This window comes from Salmo salar, chromosome 03, assembly GCF_965601325.2.
Source record: "Salmo salar chromosome 03, fSalSal1, whole genome shotgun sequence".
Taxonomy (NCBI): Eukaryota; Metazoa; Chordata; class Actinopteri; order Salmoniformes; family Salmonidae; genus Salmo; species Salmo salar.
The window spans coordinates 37,715,470-37,736,231 of record NC_138293.1 but is presented as its reverse complement, the minus strand read 5'-3'; the positions used below and the strand labels follow the sequence as shown (position 1 = coordinate 37,736,231).

At 41.0% G+C, this 20,762-nt stretch overlaps 1 long non-coding RNA gene across 3 annotated transcripts; it reads left to right on the top strand.

The window, feature by feature from the left end:
* Positions 1–6,086: 6,086 nt before the first annotated feature.
* On the top strand, positions 6,087–10,072 carry LOC106600272 (uncharacterized). Of its 3 annotated transcripts, XR_014391889.1 has the most exons (4): positions 6,109–6,641; positions 6,734–6,766; positions 8,114–8,165; positions 9,201–10,072. It is a non-coding gene; the product is annotated as an uncharacterized LOC106600272 (long non-coding RNA). The 3 variants fall into 3 exon arrangements; XR_014391888.1 differs by lacking the exon at positions 9,201–10,072 and having other exon boundaries at positions 6,110–6,641; positions 8,114–8,609; XR_014391890.1 differs by lacking the exon at positions 9,201–10,072 and having other exon boundaries at positions 6,087–7,768; positions 8,114–8,609.
* The last annotated feature ends 10,690 nt before the right edge of the window (positions 10,073–20,762 follow it).

Sequence of the window (20,762 nt, the reverse complement as noted above, 5' to 3'; positions counted from 1 at the left end):
TACTAAAACACTTTAGTATCTCCCTTGATCCTAGGTCCTGGCAGAGTTGTGTAGACTCAGGACAATGGAGCTTTGGAGGAATACCCAGATTTAAAGAGGAGTCTGTAATTTGCTTTCTAATGATCATGATCTTTTCCTCAAAGAAGTTCATAAATGTATTACTGCTGAAGTGAAAGCCATCCTCCATTTGCGAAGGCTGCTTTTTAGTTAGCTTTGCGACAGTATCAAAAAGAAATTTCGGATTGTTCTTATTTTCCTCAATTAAGTTGGAAAAATAGGATGATCGAGCAGCAGTGAGGGCTCTTCGATACTGCACGGTACTGTCTTTCCAAGCTAGTCGGAAGACTTCCAGTTTGGTGTGGCGCCATTTCCGTTCCAATTTTCTGGAAGCTTGCTTCAGAGCTCGTGTATTTTCTGTATACCAGGGAGCTAGTTTTTTATGACAGATGTTTTTAGTTTTTAGGGGTGCAACTGCATCTAGGGTATTGTGCAAGGTTAAATTAAGTTCCTCGGTTAGGTGGTTAACTGATTTTTGTCCTCTGACGTCCTTGGGTAGGCAGAGGCAGTCTGGAAGGGCATCAAGGAATCTTTGGGTTGTCTGAGAATTTATAGCACGACTTTTAATGCTCCTTGGTTGGGGTCTGAGCAGATTATGAGGAAAAACATTAAGATCCACAACATTTATTCCATGGGACAAAACTAGGTCCAGAGTATGACTGTGGCAGTGAGTAGGTCCAGAGACATGTTGGACAAAACCCACTGAGTCGATGATGGCTCCGAAAGCCTTTTGGAGTGGGTCTGTGGACTTTTCCATGTGAATGTTAAAGTCACCAAAAATTAGAATATTATCTGCTATGACTACAAGATCCGATAGGAATTCAGGGAACTCAGTGAGGATTGAAATTTGACTATTGAAATTTGCTATCGTAAATGTTAGCAACACCTCCGCCTTTGCCGGATGCACGGGGGGTATGGTCACTAGTGTAACCAGGGGGTGAGGCCTCATTTAACACAGTAAATTCATCAGGCTTAAGCCATGTTTCAGTCAGGCCAATCACATCAAGATTATTATCAGTGATTAGTTCATTGACTATAACTGCCTTGGAAGTGAGGGATCTAACATTAAGTAACCCAATTTTGAGATGTGAGGTATCACAATCTCTTTCAATAATGGCAGGAATGGAGGAGGTCTTTATACTAGTGAGATTGCTAAAGCGAACACCGCCATTTTTTATTTTGCCCAACCTAGATCGAGGCACAGACACGGTCTCAATGGGGAAAGCTGAGCTGACTACGCTGACTGTGCTAGTGGCAGACTCCACTAAGCTGGCAGGCTGGCTATCGACGACATCATGGTCTATTCGGTTACCTTGGAGGATCACATTGCTCACGTCCGAGAGGTCTTGGTACGCCTCCTGGCCAACCACCTATATGTCAAAGCAGAGAAGTGCCTATTCCATCAGGAGGATGTCTCCTTTTTGGGTTACTAGATCGGCCCGCAAGGAGTCATGATGGATGAGAAGAAGATGGAGGCTGTCAGGTCATGGCCAGTCTCAACCCCCATAAAGGGGTTCCAACGTTTTTGGGGATTGCCAACTACTACCGCTGATTCATTAAGAACTTTAGCTCGATCGCCTCTCCCCTCACTTCTTTCCTCAAGGGTTGTCCCCGGAAGTTGGGGTGGAATCCTGCAGCTGACGAAGCCTTCCGCCTACTGAAGGGATGTTTCACCTCCACCCCATTGCTCAAACATTCAGATCCTACGCTGCCCTTCGTGGTGGAGGTGGATGCTTCAGAAGTAAGTGTGGGGGCTATCCTGTCCCAACGTCAAGGTAATCCAAAGAAAACGTGCATATTACTCTAAGAAGCTGTCTCCTGCAGAGAGTAACTATGATGTTGATGATTTGGAGCTCCTGGCGGTGAAGTTGGCATTAGAGGACCCATTTCTCATCCTCACCGACGATCAGAACCTGGAGTACATACGGACAGTGAGGCGACTGAACCCGCACCAAGCCAAGTGGGCCCTTTTCTTCACCAGATTTGATTTCACACTGACATATCGCCCAGGTTAAAAAAACATCAAAGCTGATGCCTTGTCCCATCTCTACAAAGTACTGAGTAAAGGGTTTGAATACCTATGTAAATGTAAAATTTCAGTTTTTTATTTTTAATAAATTAGCAAAATAAATATACAGTTTTTCCTTTGTCATTATGGGGTATTGTGTGTAGATTAATGAGGGGTAAAAAACGATTTAATCAATTTGAGAATAAAGCTTTAACCTAACAAGATGTGGAAAAAGTCAAGGGGTCTGAATGTGACACATATTATTCAAATGTTTATTGTATGTGTATGTCCCTTATATGTATGTCCCTTTATATTTCAAAATATATGTTAGTGTAACAGTGTAGGTTCCGTCCCTCTCTTCGCCCCAACCCGGGCTCGAACCAGGGACCCTTGCACACATCAACAACTGACACCCACGAAGCATCGTTACCCATCGCGCCACAAAAGCTGCGGCCCTTGCAACGCAAGGGGAAACCCTACTTCAAGTCTCAGAGCGAGTGACGTCATTGATTGAAACGCTATTAGTGCGCACCACCGCTAACTAACTAGCCATTTCACATCGGTTACATTAGCAATATGTGTTAACATATACACTATCAGTCAAATGTTTTAGAACACCTACTCATTCAAGCGTTTTTCTTAATTTATACTATTTTCTACATTGTAGAATAATAGTGAAGACATCAAAACTATGAAATAACATAACAATATATTTGAGATTCTTCAAATAGCCACCCTTTGCCTTGATGACAGCGTTACACACTCTTGGCATTCTCTCAACCTTTGTCATTTTTAATTTATTTATTTAGCCTTTATTTAACTAGGCAAGTCAGTTAAGAACAAATTCTTATTTACAATGATGGCCTACATCGGCCAAACTCGGTCGACGCTGGGCCAATTGTGCGCCGCCCTATGGGACTCCCAATCAGAGCCGGTTGTGATACAGCCTGGATTATGGGGTATTACAGTCCCGTTGGTAGGATAGTCTTAATCGTAGATCGTCCAGTTTGTTTTCCAGTGATTACACGCTGGCCAATAATACGGAGGGTAGTGGTGGTTTACCAACTCGTCTGCAAATTCTTACAAGGCACCCCGCCCTCCTCCCCCTGTTCCTCCGTCTTTTCTTCACGCTGATGACGGGGATTTGGGCCTTGTCCTGACAAAGCAGTATATCGTTTGCATCGGACACATTAAAGGAAAAAATATTTCTCCAGTTCGAGGTGAGTAATCGCTTTTCTGATGTCCAGAAGCTCTTTTTGGTCATAAGAGACGGTAGCGTCAACATTATGTACAAAATGAGTTACAAACAATGCGAAAAAGCACAGTTGGTTAGGAGCCGTAGTTAGCTTAGAGTGTATCGCAAAAATACAGCTCTGTAATATATAACACTTGATTGGAGAGATGTTAGGACCATATAAACAAAATAAAAAAGAAACAACAATATTTCCTCCAGAGGAGCTATAAATCAATCAATTCAAACCAGAATATTAGCATTTTGTCTTGTTATTCCATGGGCTAGCCTAGCTTAGCTGCAAACCCATTCATCTCTATATCAAGATCGCTGACAGTTTTCACTCGATCAATGTCAACATTTAAACTTTACAATTTCAACATAAAAGGGTTAGTATCACTCAGATAACCATTTCGGCTAACATTTTTATAGATAATGTGCTTGTGTATACTACACTCAACAAAATATAAATGGAACATGTAATTGTTGGTCCCATGTTTCATGAGCTGAAATAAAAGATCCCAGAAATGTTCCATATGCACAAAAAGCTTATGTCTCTCAAATTTTGTGCACAAATTTGTTTACATCCGTGTTAGTGAGCATTTTTCCTTTGCCAACATAATCCATCCTCCTGACTGGTGTGGCATATCAAGAAGCTGATTATTAATCATGATCATTACACAGGTGTACCTTGTGCTGGTAAAAGGCCACTCTAAAATTAGCAGTTTTTCAGACAACACAATGCCACAATAATCTCAGGTTTTGAGGGAGTGTGCAATTGGCATGCTGACTGCAGGGATGTCCACCAGAGCTGTTGCCAGAGAATTTAATGTTCATTTCTCTACCATAAGCTGCCTCCAACGTTGTTTTAGAGAATTTGGCAGTGCGTCCAACCGGCCTCACAAACACAGACCATGTGTAACCACCCCAGCCGAGGACCTCCACATCCGTCTTCACCTGCGGGACCTTCTGAGATCGCTGATGAAAAACTGTGGATTTGCGCAACCAAAGAATTTCTGTCAGAAAACGTCTTAGCTCGTCGTCCTCACCAGGGTCTTAACCTGACTGCAGTTCGGCGTCGTAACCAACTTCAGTGTGCAAATGCTCAACTTCGATGGCCACTGGCACACTGGAGAAGTGTGCTCTTCACGGATTAATCCCAGTTTCAACTGTACCGCGCAATGACAGACTGTGTGTTTGGCATCGTGTGGACGAGCAGTGTGCTGATGTCAATGTGTTAAACAGAGTGCCCCATGGTGGGGTTATGGTATGGGCAGGCATAAGCTACTGACAACGAACACAATTGCATTTAATCAATGGCAATTTGAATGCACAGAGGTATCATGATGAGATCCTGAGGCCCATTGTTGTGCCATTTATCCGCAGCCATCACCTCATGTTTCAGCATGATAATGCACGGCCCCATGTCGCAAGGATCTGTACATAATTCCTGGAAGATGAAAATGTCCCAGTTCTTCCATGGTCTGCATATTCACCAGACATGTCACCCATTGAGCATGTTTGGGATGCTCTGAATCGACGTGTATGACAGCGTGTTCCAGTTCCCACAAATATCGAGCAACTTTGCACACCCATTGAAGTGGAACAACATTCCACAGGCCACAATCAACAGCCTGATCAACTCTATGCGAAGGAGTTGTGTCGAGCTGTATGAGGCAAATGGTGGTCACACCAGATACTGACTGGTTTTCTGAACCATGCCTCTACCTTTTTTTTAAGGTGTCTGTGACCAACATTTACATTTAAGTCATTTAGCAGACGCTCTTATCCAGACCAACAGATGCATATGTGTATTCTGTCATGTGAAATCCATAGCATTGGGCCTAATTCATTTATTTCAGTTGACTGATTTCCTTACATGAACTGTAACTCAGTAAAATCTTTGAAATTGTTACCTGTGTACCAACCTGTATAACAGAACAAAGAAATAGGAGACAGGAGGGAGGGGAGAAGCAAACCGCTGTGCTCATTCTCCTTCGCGACCCCTGCTGGTGGCAACAGGTATAAACAATTCCCAATGGAAATCGTTGGAAGACCACAATAATAGTGGATTATACTAGGGGTTCCCCAACTTTTTAAATCGGGTCCTCCCTTCCAGAATTGGGGAACATCCCGTGCACCCCCACCCCGTGCAAGTCTATTTCTGTGGGCACAAACACTGTTCATGACACAAACTGTTTACACCCCTCTTGTTGATGGAGAGAATCTTTCAGGTTTAAAGCTTATTTCCTACAATTCTACACATTTTGTCAGGGGTTGCAAAGAAAATGTTGCCACATTTTCTTGCAATTCTATACATTTTGCCATGTCTAATGTGTATTCATGTGATATTTGAGTGACTAAAAAATGACAACAATATCTATGGACTAAAAAATCTAAATAAAAAAACTGTAGCTGACATGAGCTAATTGATCTGGACATTTCTGAAAAGTTATACATCTCTCTCTAAGGTATGCAATGACTAACATGACAATGATGATGCATTTGACCCAATTTCAAAATTGCACCATTCTACTATTAAAACTTTCAAGAGTAAGTTTAAAGCCGGACTGAGTTCCTGACGACCCCGCGCGCTCCCCCTTGTGGGCGCAACCCACTGTTTGACACAACAATATCTAAACCGTGTTTACATTACCTTATGGGAAGCCACAACTATACTGTATGAAAATAAACATTCATACTTAAGATAGGTTTCTGAGCTTTTTCAAAACTTGTACATCACAAATTATAAACCTACAATTGTTATTTGTAGATCAGTCAGTCAGTCACAATTTACCCGTGATACATTGTGGTTTTGATCCTCTCGAACACGTCCATGTATAGCTACATCACAAAATAACATCAGACTTTTCGGGAGGGAAACAGTAGATGGTGGTTGGAAGAGCCAGTTAAATGGCATCCCTTGAGAGGACAAGAACAAGATGTATGTCAGGATGAAAAGTGCAGTATTATCACAAGGAAAGGTATACTTGAAATACGGGGGAGGATTAGAGGGAAAAAGAGAGGAAGATGAGGTCTAGGAGAGAGAAGGAGGAAAAGGGTGTTTGAGTCGGTTAGAAATGGTGGACGGGAAAAAAAGATGGTTTGTTTGTTAAAGAAGAATGGTAGAAAGTGTAAGCAGAGTGAGCTGTACGCCGTATAGAAGACAGGAGGAGAAATGGAAGTGAATGAGGGCGAAGTATCGGAGGTGGTAGGTGCGATAAAGTCATCGGAGATCGATGTATGCACCGAGGATCAGGATGAAGAAGAATCTGTGACAGTAGGAGTGAAGTTTATGGAGAAAGTGAACTCTTGCCTTTTGGCTGATCCATTTGTGGTTTCACGGTGGGTGGAAAAAAAAAGTGTTGGGTCATGTGGAATCGGTGAGGGTAACTAGAAATGGTCTAGTGATAATTGTTTGTGTTTCTGTTGGGCAGAGGAAGAATACGCTTGAAGTAAAACGAATGGGGGTAAGTAAAATGAATTGTTTCGTTCTCAAGAAAAAGGCACCAATGAAAGGAGATATAACTGGGGTAGCAGTAGATATAAACGTTGACTAGCTTAGGGGAAAGACTCCCGGTGTAAGTGATGCTCGGCGTTTGATGTGACGCAGACAGGGTGGGGAAACAGAAGAGTCAGTCTGTTTTGAGTTTTGAAGCTGAGTCTGCCTGATAACGTGAAGTTAGGATATATAAGTTATCCTGTACGAGCGTATGTGCCGAATATGTTAAAATGTTACAGGTGTCAAGCTTATGGGCATGTGGCAGCAGTGTGTAGGAGGGAGGGTCCAAGGTGTGAGAAATGTGCAGAAGGGCACGAGACAAAGGAATGTGTAGTATTGGGGAAAGTAGTGGTATGTGTTAATTGTAGGGGTGCCCATGGGGCTGGGGATCAGAAATGTCCCGTGCTAGAGAAGCAGGTTCAGGTTGAGGTTTCTGGAGTAGAGCAGAAGTCATATGCTGAGGCAGTGGAGAAAGTAGAGGAAGATGGGTTAAGGGGGTGAGAGTAGTAGAGATATACCAGTACAGAGGGATAGGCCAAAAAGTGAAATAAGTTTCAGTAAGATTGGATTTATAGCAATGGTTATTAATTGTACTGCAGGAATAGATCAGAAGTCTCAGAAAATGTAGGTTGTGGTGCAGAGGCATTTGGGTGTGCAGGACTTGACAGCAGGAGAGTTACAGGATGTGGTGATGTCCCATCATTTTAGGGTGATGGCATGAGGTAGGAATAAATACATTTAATTAGTGGGGTTGGGAGGTGTTCATTTTATTTTATATCATTTTGAAATTAGTGAATATAGTGTTAGATGGTAGGGTATTTATTTAGTACATTTTTCTATTTTAAGTAAAGTATAAGGTCTAGTAGGTGGCAGTAATGCAACAAATTGGATGCCAACCGCTGCCTTTTGCTACAATCATTATTTAGTTTTCTAAGGACCCATAAAACAGGCAGTGGGAGAAGCTATTCAAGTAAGTAAAAATGTCGCTAGTTAGTTACCTTTACATATCACCAGCTTGCTAACTTCATATTAGCTATCTTGATGTACTTTATTTATCGTTGTAACACCAAATGCATTTGTAGCTAGGTAGGTAACGTTAGCTAGCTAACAGCCATGGAAGAGGGTGAATGGATTAGTTATTACTTCCAGGTGTCAGAGAAGGGAGAGTAGGCTACTCGGGATAGGGAAGTTCCTGTCCCTAGCGAGAAACTGAGGACAGAGTGATATAGCAACGTAATATTAAGGGCTGTCTAACTTGAGTATAATGGAAAGGAAAAAATGCAGCCTGTTTCCTAGTGATGTTTTCTGTCTTCAGATACAGAGAGCCTGTCTGCAGATGAAGAGGTCTCAGTGAATGTCCCTGGAGAGTAAGGGTATACACTTTTAAAAGTCACACAATGTGTAAACCTATTACAACTGGAGCAGACCAACCCTGCTGGGTGTGCACGCTTCTGTTTTAGCCCAGCACTAAAACACCTGATTCAATATATCAAGCCTAATTAGTTAAGCCTAGTCTGCCTAGTCTGCTCACCCAGTAGATCAGGGATCAGTGGCTCAAGGTTGGCCACCACTGCTATTGGCTTTTTTTGGTTCACCGGAAATTGTTTTGGTAATAATAGCCTACTTGTTACTAAAATGTCTAACCTTTACATATGTGTTAGCTTACTTATACACATTGAAATTATATGAAATTGTTGATTCTTTGAAGTTGTATTTAAACTTGTTTTAATTGTTAACTATTATTCAAGATTAACTAGTGTTGATGTTGATTAATCACAGATCACATTCCTGCAATAAAGAGGGGAAGGGAATCTGTCTCAAATTTGTCTGTTTTCTCAAATGAACATTACCTTTTTGTTCAGTCATAAGCTCTCCAATTAGTTTTATTTGATTCTTGCTATTTTTTTCAGGATATCAACCATGTGAACCCATTTTGCAGCTGATAATGTCATACAATGCCAGTGCAGCCATAGGCCTACAGCAGTGGTTCCCAACCCCAGTCCTTGAATACCCCCAACAGCACAAATTGTTGTTGTAGCCCCAGACAAACATACCTGATTCAACTCATTTGAGGGCCTGATAATTAGTTGACAAGTGTGTTTGTCCGGGGCTACACTAAAGCTGTACTGTTGGGGATACTCAAGGACCGGAGTAGGGAACCACTTGCCCACAGTATAATGGCCTTTGCCTTTTGGGCATTTGCAATGCACCCCTTGACATTATGCATCTGAAGCATAGGATCGCTTCAGACACACTGTTTACATATTGTTCAGCTATATGTTCTCAATTTAAAAATGATACCAGGAGACAATGTTTGTAAAGCTAATCATTATACTACATTTTGTACATGCCTTGTGCTGACATTCCATATTTCGTGTTCAAATTCAACCCTTGTAATCTAGGTGGTGAAATGTCTGGAAGCAGGAGATGGGATCCTTAGCTTAAAACATACACAACTACTACTACCAAGTCCAATGCCAGATACTTTTCTCCAAGAAGGTCTGAGTGGCACTGTGATAATGAAGATGGTTTGACTAAGACTACCACAACAATTACATTGTCTATGCAAAATGTGTTTAAATTGTTAAGAAATAAAATAGTTGGGCTATAAGAAATACTTTCTATTCAATGGGACTAGGCAAAGCAAATATTACTATTTTCAATTCACCCATACAACAATGTAGCCTATTTTTAAAGTACAGTATGTTTACAATATCATAAACAGTACTTTACACATTCCAAATTACATTTGATATATTCATACAGTTTAAGGGGGCACTTTTGTCATGACAAGGTGAAGGTGCTCTACTCAAATGGCACAACAGAATCATTCAGATTGACCAAAGCACATATAACAACCGTCTTGTATAATTGAGGGAGTCTCCTTTCATATTTGGAAAAGGACAAAGTAGTAGAAGTAGAAACGGATGCTTCTGCAGCATTTCTCATCTTCACAGTGGGATTCCAGTCAGCATGGGTGTCTTAATAATAGAGGTCAGCTGGGGAACCTACAGTAGTATATCAACAAATGAAAAGCACACCTGATGTTGGAATATCCCTTCTTCAGGTCACCTATACCATCAGGGCTCTTAATTGTTTGGTTGTGTTTAATTCATTCTGGTGTTTTAATGCCATATAAAGAGTACACCTATTGTTGGGCTGGAACAAGCAATAGTCAACACAGCAGGTTGTCCTATCCTATTGAGGCCTTTTTCCTATGTTGTAATGTCCACACATTTTCACTCTTATGAATAAAGTTCTCAACAAATTTCCATTGGGTTATTATATGAATATATGACAACCACTGGAGCTTTTTTGAAAATAATGTCCTCCAGGCAATATGGATGTCATATTGTACAATTTGTGGCTCCCCTTTTCATGGTCATGGCTAGAAGGGATCCAGTTTTTGTAAAATTAACGTCATATTTGATATTTCGTAGCAGATTAGGATCATTAGTTTACGGTTAGATAAAATCCCCCTCCCCCCCCCACACACATTTTTTTATTTTGACAAAACATGGATCCCTTTTAGCCAGGACCCCTTTTTCATAGGCCTTGATTACGGTAGGCTACCATCGTATTAAAAAACATTCTACTAATTTCTCCAGTCATATACAGTGTAGTATAATTGCATGAAAAGTTTATCAAAAGGCCACATTATTCCCATGCGAAGGAAACCGCTCTGATATTGCCTATGAACCTATGTCACTACCGTTACGCGCTTATTAATAGCCTAAATTATCACTATCCAATCTACTCATCACATTATGAATAGTAGATTTACATTAGTCTGCAAATGCGATGATAGAGGCACACAATTCTTTGTTATAAAGGTGCATTTTAATGGTGAAAAATAGCTTCCCTACAACTTTAAACTCACGCGACACATCTTAATTGATAGATTACAAGCTATCTTGCTAGCTAATTTAGTGTTGTTGCTAACAAAACTCGAAATCGATCAGACTTGATTTACCAGTGATGAAATGATCGTAGCAGACCAGTTACTGACAGCTGTCTGTGATCAGGCCTTTACAAGCAAAACGGTTTCTTCGCTTTTCTGACAGTTTTTGAGTCTTATCTCACTGGTGTCACCAATGGTGTTTCATGATTGCGGGGAATCTTTAAACATATTTTTCCCCGTTGTCTTTCCTGCCTTGTTAGAGCAGCCAAATACTCTACAGAAAATTACCGTGGTAATGAATCAACTAGTTTTAGGCACTGTTATCATTTAGTTTGGGGAAGCCACTCGGCTGTTGTTGTCAGAAGAAAAAATGCGGTGGTCTTCCAACATGGCAGCCAGGAGGCGTCGTACGTCAACTGCGAGCCCTCTATTGTTGTCTACGCCATCTCAATCCAGTCTCAAAATGAGATAGCAAGTATCAATTACAGTACCTACAAGGAACAAAGTAATCATAAAGTTGCCTAACACCAAATGCAATTAGAAAGGAATTCATCCCTATGTGTGTGATTTATGTGGTTTAAAAAAAATATGACATAAAACGAACTTTTCTGGAATACAGTTCAAATAAATAAATATATATTGAAGAAGAAAAAAAATTGTGGAACATTTTGCATGATGAAAATACATATCCATATTATATTTTTTTTGTATGGGGTTGTGATATTTATGTTCTTAAAATATATGATCATACATTTAAAAAATATGTCACGTTTATATGAGTTTTAAATATACAGTGCATTCGGAAAGTATTCAGACATCTTTCATTTTCCCACTTTTTATTACGTTACAGCCATACTCTAAAATTGATTAAATAGTTTTCCCCCTCATCAATCTACACACAATACCCCATAATGACTAAGCAAAAACAGGTTAAGAAATTTTTGCAAATGTATTAAAAAAATACAGAAATATTACATTTTTGCTATCACATTTACAGAAGTATTCAGACCCGTTACTCAGTACTTTGTTGAATCACCTTTGGCAGAGATGATGCTACAAGTTTGGCACACCTGCATTTGAAGAGTTTCTCCCATTCTTCTCTGCAGATCCTCTCAAGCTCTGTCAGGTTGGAGGGGGAGCATCGGTGCATAGCTATTTTCAGGTCTCTCCAGAGATATTCGATCGGGTTCAAGCCCGGGCTCTGGCTGGGTCACTCAAGGACATTCAGAGACTTGTTCCGAAGCCAGTTCTGCGTTTTCTTGGCTGTGTACAGTCGTGGCCAAAAGTTTTGAGAATGACACAAATATGAATTTTCACAAAGTCTGCTGCCTCAGTTTGTATGATGGCAATTTGCATATACTCCAGAATGTTATGAAGAGTGATCAGATGAATTGCAATTAATTGCAAAGTCCCTTTTTGCCATGCAAATGAACTGAATCCCCCCCCAAAAAACATTTCCACTGCATTTCAGCCCTGCCACAAAAGGACCAGCTAACATCATGTCAGTGATTCTCTCGTTAACACAGGTGTGAGTGTTGACGAGGACAAGGCTGGAGATCACTCTGTCATGCTGATTGAGTTTGAATAACAGACTGGAAGCTTCAAAAGGAGGGTGGTGCTTGGAATCATTGTTCTTCCTCTGTCAATCATGGTTACCTGCAAGGAAACACATGCCGTCATCATTGCTTTGCACAAAAAGGGCTTCACAGGCAAGGATATTGCTGCCAGTAAGATTGCACCTAAATCAACCATTTATCGGATCACCAAGAACTTCAAGGAGAGCGGTTCAATTGTTGTGAAGAAGGCTTCAGGGTGCCCAAGAAAGTCCAGCAAGCGCCAGGACCGTCTCCTAAAGTTGATTCAGCTGCGGGATCGGGGCACCACCAGTACAGAGCTTGCTCAGGAATGGCAGCAGGCAGGTGTGAGTGCATCTGCACGCACAGTGAGGCGAAGACTTTTGGAGGATGGCCTGGTGTCAAGAAGGGCAGCAAAGAAGCCACTTCTCTCCAGGAAAAACATCAGGGACAGACTGATATTCTGCAAAAGGTACATGGATTGGACTGCTGAGGACTGGGGTAAAGTCATTTTCTTTGATGAATCCCCTTTCAGGGACATCTGGAAAAAAGCTTGTCCAGAGAAGACAAGGTGAGCGCTACCGTCAGTCCTGTGTCATGCCAACAGTAAAGCATCCTGAGACCATTCATGTGTGGGGTTGCTTCTCAGTTCAAGGGACTGGGCTCACTCACAATTTTGCCTAAGAACACAGCCATGAATAAAGAATGGTAGCAACACATCCTCCGAGAGCAACTTCTCCCAACCATCCAGGAACCGTTTGGTGACGAACAATGCCTTTTCCAGCATGATGGAGCACCTTGCCATAAGGCAAAGTGATAACTAAGTGGCTCGGGGAACAATACATCGATATTTTGGGTCCATGTCCAGGAAACTCCCCAGACCTTAATCCCATTGAGAACTTGTGGTCAATCCTCAAGAGGCGGGTGGACAAACAAAAACCCACAAATTCTGACAAACTCCAAGCATTGATTATGCAATAATGGGCTGCCATCAGTCAGGATGTGGCCCAGAAGTTAATTGACAGCATGCCAGGGCAGATTGCAGAGGTCTTGAAAAAGATGGGTCAACACTGCAAATATTGACTCTTTGCATCAACTTCATGTAATTGTCAATAAAAGCCTTTGACACTTATGAAATGCTTGTAATTATACTTCAACATTCCATAGTAACATCTGACAAAAATATCTAAAGGCACTGAAGCAGCAAACTTTTTGAAAATTAATATTTGTGTCATTCTCAAAACTTTTGGCCATGACTGTACTTAAGGTCGTTGTCCTGTTGGAAGGTGAACCTTCGCCCAAGTCTGAGGTCCTGAGCACTCTGGAGCAGGTTTTCATCAAGGATCTCTCTGTACTTTGTTCCGTTCATCATTCCCTCGATCCTAACTAGTCTCCCAGTCCCTGGCGCTGAAAAACATCACCACAGCATGATGCTGCCACCACCTTGCTTCACCGTAGGGATGGTGCCAGGTTTCCTCCCGACGTGAGGCTTGGCATTCAGGCCAAAGAGTTCAATTAAGGTTTCATCAGACCAGAAAATCTTGTTTCTCATGGTCTGAGTCTATTAGGTGCCTTTTGGCAAACTTCAAGCGGGCTGTCATGTGCCTTTTACTGAGGAGTGGCTTCTGTCTGGCCACTCTACCATAAAGGCCTGATTGGTGGAGTTCTGCAAAGATAGTTGTACTTCTGGAAGGTTCTCCCGTCTCCACAGAGGGTCTCTGGAACTCTGTCAGAGTGACCATCGGGTTCTTGGTCACCTCCCTGACCAAGGCACTGATTGCTCAGTTTGGCCGGGCGGCCAGCTCTAAGAAGAGTCTTGGTGGTTCCAAACTTCTTCCATTTAAGAATGATGGAGGCCACTGTGTTCTTGGGGACCTTTAATGCTGCACACATTTTTTGGTATCCTTCCCCAGATCTGTGCCTCGAAACAATTCGGTCTCTGAGCTCTACGGATAATTCCTTCGACCTCATGGCTTGGTTTTTGCTTTGACATGCACTGTCAACTGTGGGACCTTATATAGACAGGTGTGTGCCTTTCCAAATCATGTCCAATCAATTGAATTTACCACAGGTGGACTCCAATGAAGTTGTAGAAACATCTCAAGGATGATCAATGGAAACAGGATGCACCTGAGGATGCACTTGAATTGTTATGTAAATAAGGTATTTCTGTTTTTACTTTTAATACATTTGAAAAAATGTCTAAAAACCTATTTTCACTTTGTCATTATCGGATATTGTGTGTAGATTGATGAGGAAAAACATTTATTCAATGAATTTTAGAATAAGGCTGTAACTTAACAACATGTGGAAGGGAAGGGGTCTGAATACTTTCCGAATGCGCTGTATGATCATATATTTTTTAAATATATGTCATATACTTTGGTATATAAGGTCATATATGGCCATATATTACTTTTCCGTATAGGGTCTTTGGTCTTACCGCCTTAGTGGATCACGCCACCAATAGAGCTCGCCAGCTTGTAGTCCTAAAAAACGGATATGAGTTAGCACTTTCTACTTCTGGTTCATTGGCCATTCCTATGGAGGAAATTAATAGGGGAAAGAATGGGGTTTTGGGATCAGTGCCTTAAATAAGGTCTGAGGTTAACACAGGCTTATGAGTTCTTATACATTTTGTTCTATTTGTATTTGTATTTATTAAGGATCTCCAGCTACTCTTCCTGGGGTCCAGCAACATTAAGGCAGTTATATACAATTGAAATTATGACATGACATTACATTTCATAAAGCTTTACCCAATTTATTTAGTGTGTTCCCTCAGGCCACTACTCCACTATCACATATTTACAATACAATATCCATGTGTAAGTGTGTGTAGAGTGTGTGTCTTATCATGTGTATATGTGTCTGTGCCTGTGTGTTTCTTTTCACAGTCCCTGCTGTTCCATAAGGTGTATTTTCATCTGTTTTTAAATCTGATTCCACTGCTTGCATCAGTTACATGATGTTGAATAGAGTTCCAGGTAGCCATGGCTCTATGTAGTACTGTGCGCCTCCCATAGTCTGTTCTTGACTTGGGGATTGTGAAGAGACCTCTGGTAGCATGTCTTGTGGGGTATGCATGGGTTTCCGAGCTGTGTGCTAGTAGTTTAAACAGACACCTCCGTGCATTCAGCATGTCAACACTTCTTACAAAACCAAGTAGTGATGAAGTCAGTTTCTCCTTCACTTTGAGCCATGAGAGATGTACATGCATATTATTAATGTTAGCTCTACAAGTACATTTAACGGCCAGCCGTGCTGCCCTGTTCTGAGCCAATTGTAATTTTCTGAGGTCCCTCTTTGTGGCACCTGACCACATGACTGAACGGTAGTCTATGCGCGACAAAACTAGAGCCAGTAGGACCTGCCTTGTTTATAGTGTTGTTGAAAAGTCTGAGCAGCCCTTTATTATGGATAGACTTGTCCCCATCTTAGCTATTGTTGTATCAGCCTGTTTTGTCAATGACAGGGTTACACCAAGCAGTTTAGTCACCTCAACTTGCTAAATTTCCACATTGTTTATTACAAGATTTAGTTGAGGTTTAGGGTTTAGTGAATGATTTGCCCCAAATACAATGCTTTTAGTTTTTGAAATATTTAGGACTAACTTATTCCTTGCCACCCATTCTGAAACTAACTGCAGCTCTTTGTTAAGTGTTGCAGTGATTTCACTGGCTGTAGTAGCTGACCTGTTTAGTGTTGAGTCATCCGCATACATAGACATACTGGCTTTACTCAAGGCCAATGGCATGTCATTAGTAATGGTTTTTAAAAGTAAGGGGCCTAGACAGCTGCCCTGGGGAATTCCTGATTCTACCTGGATTGTGTTGGAGAGGCTTCCTTTAAAGAACACCCTCTGTATTCTGTTAGACAGGTAACTCTTTATCCACAATATAGCAGGCGGTGAAAAGCCATAACACATATGTTTTTCTGTCAGACAGATCGATAATGTCAAAAGCCACACTGAAGTCTAACAAAACAGCTGTTGTCAATTTGTTTACAGTAAAATAGAGTTGTATCTGGTCAAACACAATTTAGTACAAAAGTTACGAAGGGTTCATAACAGTCTGATTGGTGGGCTATTTGAGCCAGTAAAGGGGGCTTTACTATTCTTGGGTAACATAATTACTTTTGCATCCCTCCAGGCCTGAGGGCACACACTTTCTAGTAGGCTTAGATTGAAGATATGGCAAATAGGAGTGGCAATATCGTCCGCTATTATCCTCAGTAATTTTCCATCCAAGTTGTCAGACCTCGGTGGCTTGTCATTGATGATAGACAAAAAAATAATCATTTCTTTCACACTTACTTTACGGAATTCAAAATTACAATGCTTGTCTTTCATAATTTGATCAGTTATATTTATACTTGGATGTGTAGTATCAGCGTTTGTTGCTGGCATGTCATGCCTAAGTTTGCTAATCTTGCCAATGAAAAAAATCATTAAAGTAATTGGCAATATCAGTGGATTTTGTGATGAATTAGCTATCTGTTTTAATGAATGATGGAGCTGAGTTTGCCTTTTTTCCGAACATTTCATTTAAGGTACTCCAAAGGTTTTTACTATCATTTGTCTTTGTTTCATTGTATAGTTTCTTCTTTTTATTCAGTTTCATCACATGATTTCTCAATTTGCAGTACGTTTGCCAATTGGTTGTGCAGCCAGACTTATTTGCCATTCCTTTTGCCTCATCCCTCTCAACCATACAATTTTTTAATTCCTCATCAATCCACAGGGATTTAACAATTTTTACAGTAATTGTCTTAATGGTTGCATGCTTATTAGTAACTGGAATAAGCAATTTCATAAATGTGTCAAGTGCCGCATCTGGTTGCTCCAAATTACACAACACAGACCAACAAATATTATTTACATCAACAACATAGGAATCACTACAAAACATATTGTATGTCCTCTTATACAGTATATCAGGCCCAGCCTTTGGAACTATGGTTTTTCTAAATATGGCTACTATATTGTTATCACTACATCTGATGGATTTGGATACTGTTTTAATGCAAATTTCTGCAGCATTAATAAAATGTGATCACTACATGTTGATGATTTAATTCCTGTGCTGTTTGTAACTACCCTGGTAGGTTGGTCTGATAACCTGAACCAGGTTGCAGGCACTAGTTACAGTTTGAAGCTTTTTCTTGAGTTGACAGCTTGATGAAAGCCAGTCAATATTAAAATCACCCAGAAAATATACCTCTCTGTTGACTGTTATATAGCAGCTTCCCACCAGAATGGGCCTTAGGTGAGGCAGATAAACCTGTAGCCATATTACTTCAACAGTATCATGAGATCCTCTCTAAGCTTTACAGGAATGTGGTTCTGAATATAAAATGGCAACACTTCCACCTTTGGCATTTCTGGCTTGTTTATAACCATTTATTGCTACCACTGTATCATCAAAGGTATTATCTAAGTGAGTTTCAGAGATTGTCAGAATATGAATGTCATCTGTTACTAGCAAATTATTTATTTCATGAACATTGTTTCTTAAGCTACATATGTTAACGTGGGCTATTTTTTGCACTTTTCTGGGATGCTTGATTGTTTTCATTGCTTTACTGGGAAGCTTAGCAGAAGTAGACATGCTCATGTTATGTTAGTGCAGGGTGAGCTGCACACAGTGGACTCCCTACTAGGACACTGGTTCATAGGCACATGATTACTGCATACTGCATAGGATCAGCAGAGGCATTCCATGAACCCAACTTATTTGGAATAATATATTAAGAGTCTTTTCTCCCGGGTGAATTTGCCAAATCTAGCAGGTGGAGCTGAACACTGTTTGAATCCAGGTGATTTCGTGGTGGTGAAAGACTTTAGGAGAAAGAGTTGGAAGGAACCCCGGTGGAGAGGCCCGTACCAAGTTGCTGAGAGAGAAACCTGGATCCATGAGTTGCACTGCAGACGAGTTCCTGATCCAGAAGAAGATGGGCCCTCGCCAGTTCCGGTGGTGCAGTGTGGCCCTCCTCTGCATTAGCACAGGAGTGCTAATAAGAACAGTAGGCTGTCCTCTTGTGGGAAACCTGACAGAAATAGATGAGATGAGTCCTAAGCCAATGGGAACAACGCAGGCCCGGAGTAGTGGCCAAGAAGTAGATGGTCATCGGAGAAGGAGAGCCCTGCTGGCCCCCCATAACCATGATGACAATCTATTCCTCTCTAGAGCAGAAATGGTTGCTAATCTTACGTCTGGACAAAAAGTGTGTTGGATGTGTGGGTTGGGGCCAGTTAAGGTAGGAGCAGGTTTACCACTTGTGGGAGTTCCCATAGGGGTAAATCTGACTGTGCAAATGGACTTTCCATTCTTAGTAGAGATGCCACATAACCCTGACCCAATGATATTTTCTGCATTACACAACCACAGTTAACCATTAACAATGCCGACACTGGGGAACCTGGTAATGTTACTTATGGTATTTCAGTCTATAATGTTATTAGCCCTTTGTGAGGAGCTCCGAATGGAACCTATTGATGGAACCTATTGGCTGTGTGGTAAGATGGCTTACTATAGCCTTCCCTCGAACTGGGGAGGTGCTGTTGGGTTTGTGGTGACAGCTATGAGAACCGTTCCAAATAATTAGAGGGATCTGAAGGCTCTGTTAAGAGACTACAAACCTCCTGGAATGAGGAGAGATAAGAGGTCTCGAACTGACATCACTCACACACCTGCCTCCAGGTTATTTGGTGTGTTCTTCCCTGGGTATGGAGTTGCATGTGCCCTAGACCAAATTCGTGACATCTCTAGACACATAGAGAAAATTGGCAATGAACAAAAATAATTGCGTAAGTTAGCTCTGCAAAACCCTCTCTTCTGGCAGGTCAAGGGGGAACTTGTGCAATGATTGACAATGAAGGTTGTACTTTGGTCCCAGATTCAAAAACATGAGCTGGCGCACACCCAGAAAAAATAGTTTGTGTGGAGACGACTAACGGCGAATAAACTATAAACTATCAAAATAAAGAAAGTCGCACACTCCATGTATAAACTCCAAGCAATTGAATGGGTATTTACCAATGTTTCGGCATCACTGTGCCTTCCTCAGGGTGACCACTCTTCTAATGTGACTGATCTTGCTGAATACATTGCCACTGTTGCTAAGAAAAATCCCCCAAAATCAGAGCGGACGCTTGCAACTTGGTTGGAATCCCTGTTTGGAAGTTGGGGATCCCAAATTGCCCAATGTGCTACAGCGTGCATTTTTTGCTTAGTTTGCCTAATTGTGTTACTAACATGCTGTAAGGCTATCTGTGCCTCTCTGGCTAATAAGATCTCAGCAGCTATCAGCTTTCATTCCCCCCTGTAGAGAAGGATGATGAGTAATGATAGAAGGTTGTTTTCATTTTAACAAGTTTAGAAGGTAATGTCATCTAAACCAATAATCTGTCTATATTACGTGGAACATATGTCAATGCAACCCGATTGCGGTAAGAGCTTTGGAGATTTATTCACCTCTGAATCTACAGATATCTTGTGTATGTGTGTGCATTTTTGATATACTCACTCCCGTTGATTATAACCTTTGATTATAACCTAGCTTTATTATGATGATTATGAATGAAATTAGATTCACTCCCGTTAAAAGTATAACCTTTATTATGATTTATTATGATGATAGTATTACCATGAATGAAATTGGATCATAAAGAAGCATATGTGTAACTGAATGAAGTGAAGGTCTTAAGTTAAGCCATTCTACTGCAATGGTTTTAGAAATTGGATTGTCAACCCAGAATGAAGGGTTTGAAAGGATTAAGTGCCTGTTTTATGTGTTGATTTCGTTTACTTATAATGATGTATTTTGATAGAACTTCCCTTTGAACGAAGCTATAATCTAATGCTTACCATAAAATGTAAAGATTATTATTATTAATTATTAATTGAACCCGCTCCTCCTAGGTATAATTCTGGACCTAATTCATAACAAGATGCCCAGCGCTTCAAGCCTCCTCCTCAACCCTCTTGCTCTCTCCCCACCCGCAAAATTGCAGGTACATCTTGCGCCATAGGCTATACTAATCTGTCCATCACGCATGTAAACAACTAGCTTGCTTGCTCTATCCGCACTGACTGGTGATGTAATTTAATAAGATAAATGTAAAAAAAAAAAAAAAATCACAGGTAAACAACTGAGGAGTACCAAGAAGGCTGTGCGGTGGCTTCAATACAGTGCCCCATGTCAGTCATCCAGAGTTTATACACATCATTGGTGACGACCCAAGCAGCATCCTAGATATTATGGCGGAACTGTGAACTCCCGCGAGAACCGAGAGGAAACGCCTACTAAAGTACACAGACAGGACTCTGACAAGTTTTTTAAATGTTAAACAGTCTTATTTATCCACCATATTTGATGTGTACAAGTTTATCTGATGGGCCCAGCTACAATGTAACCTATCACGTTCAAGTAAAATCAACGATTTTAATTGGCTGATGCGCATTTTGAGATGGAGAAAACTTTTACCC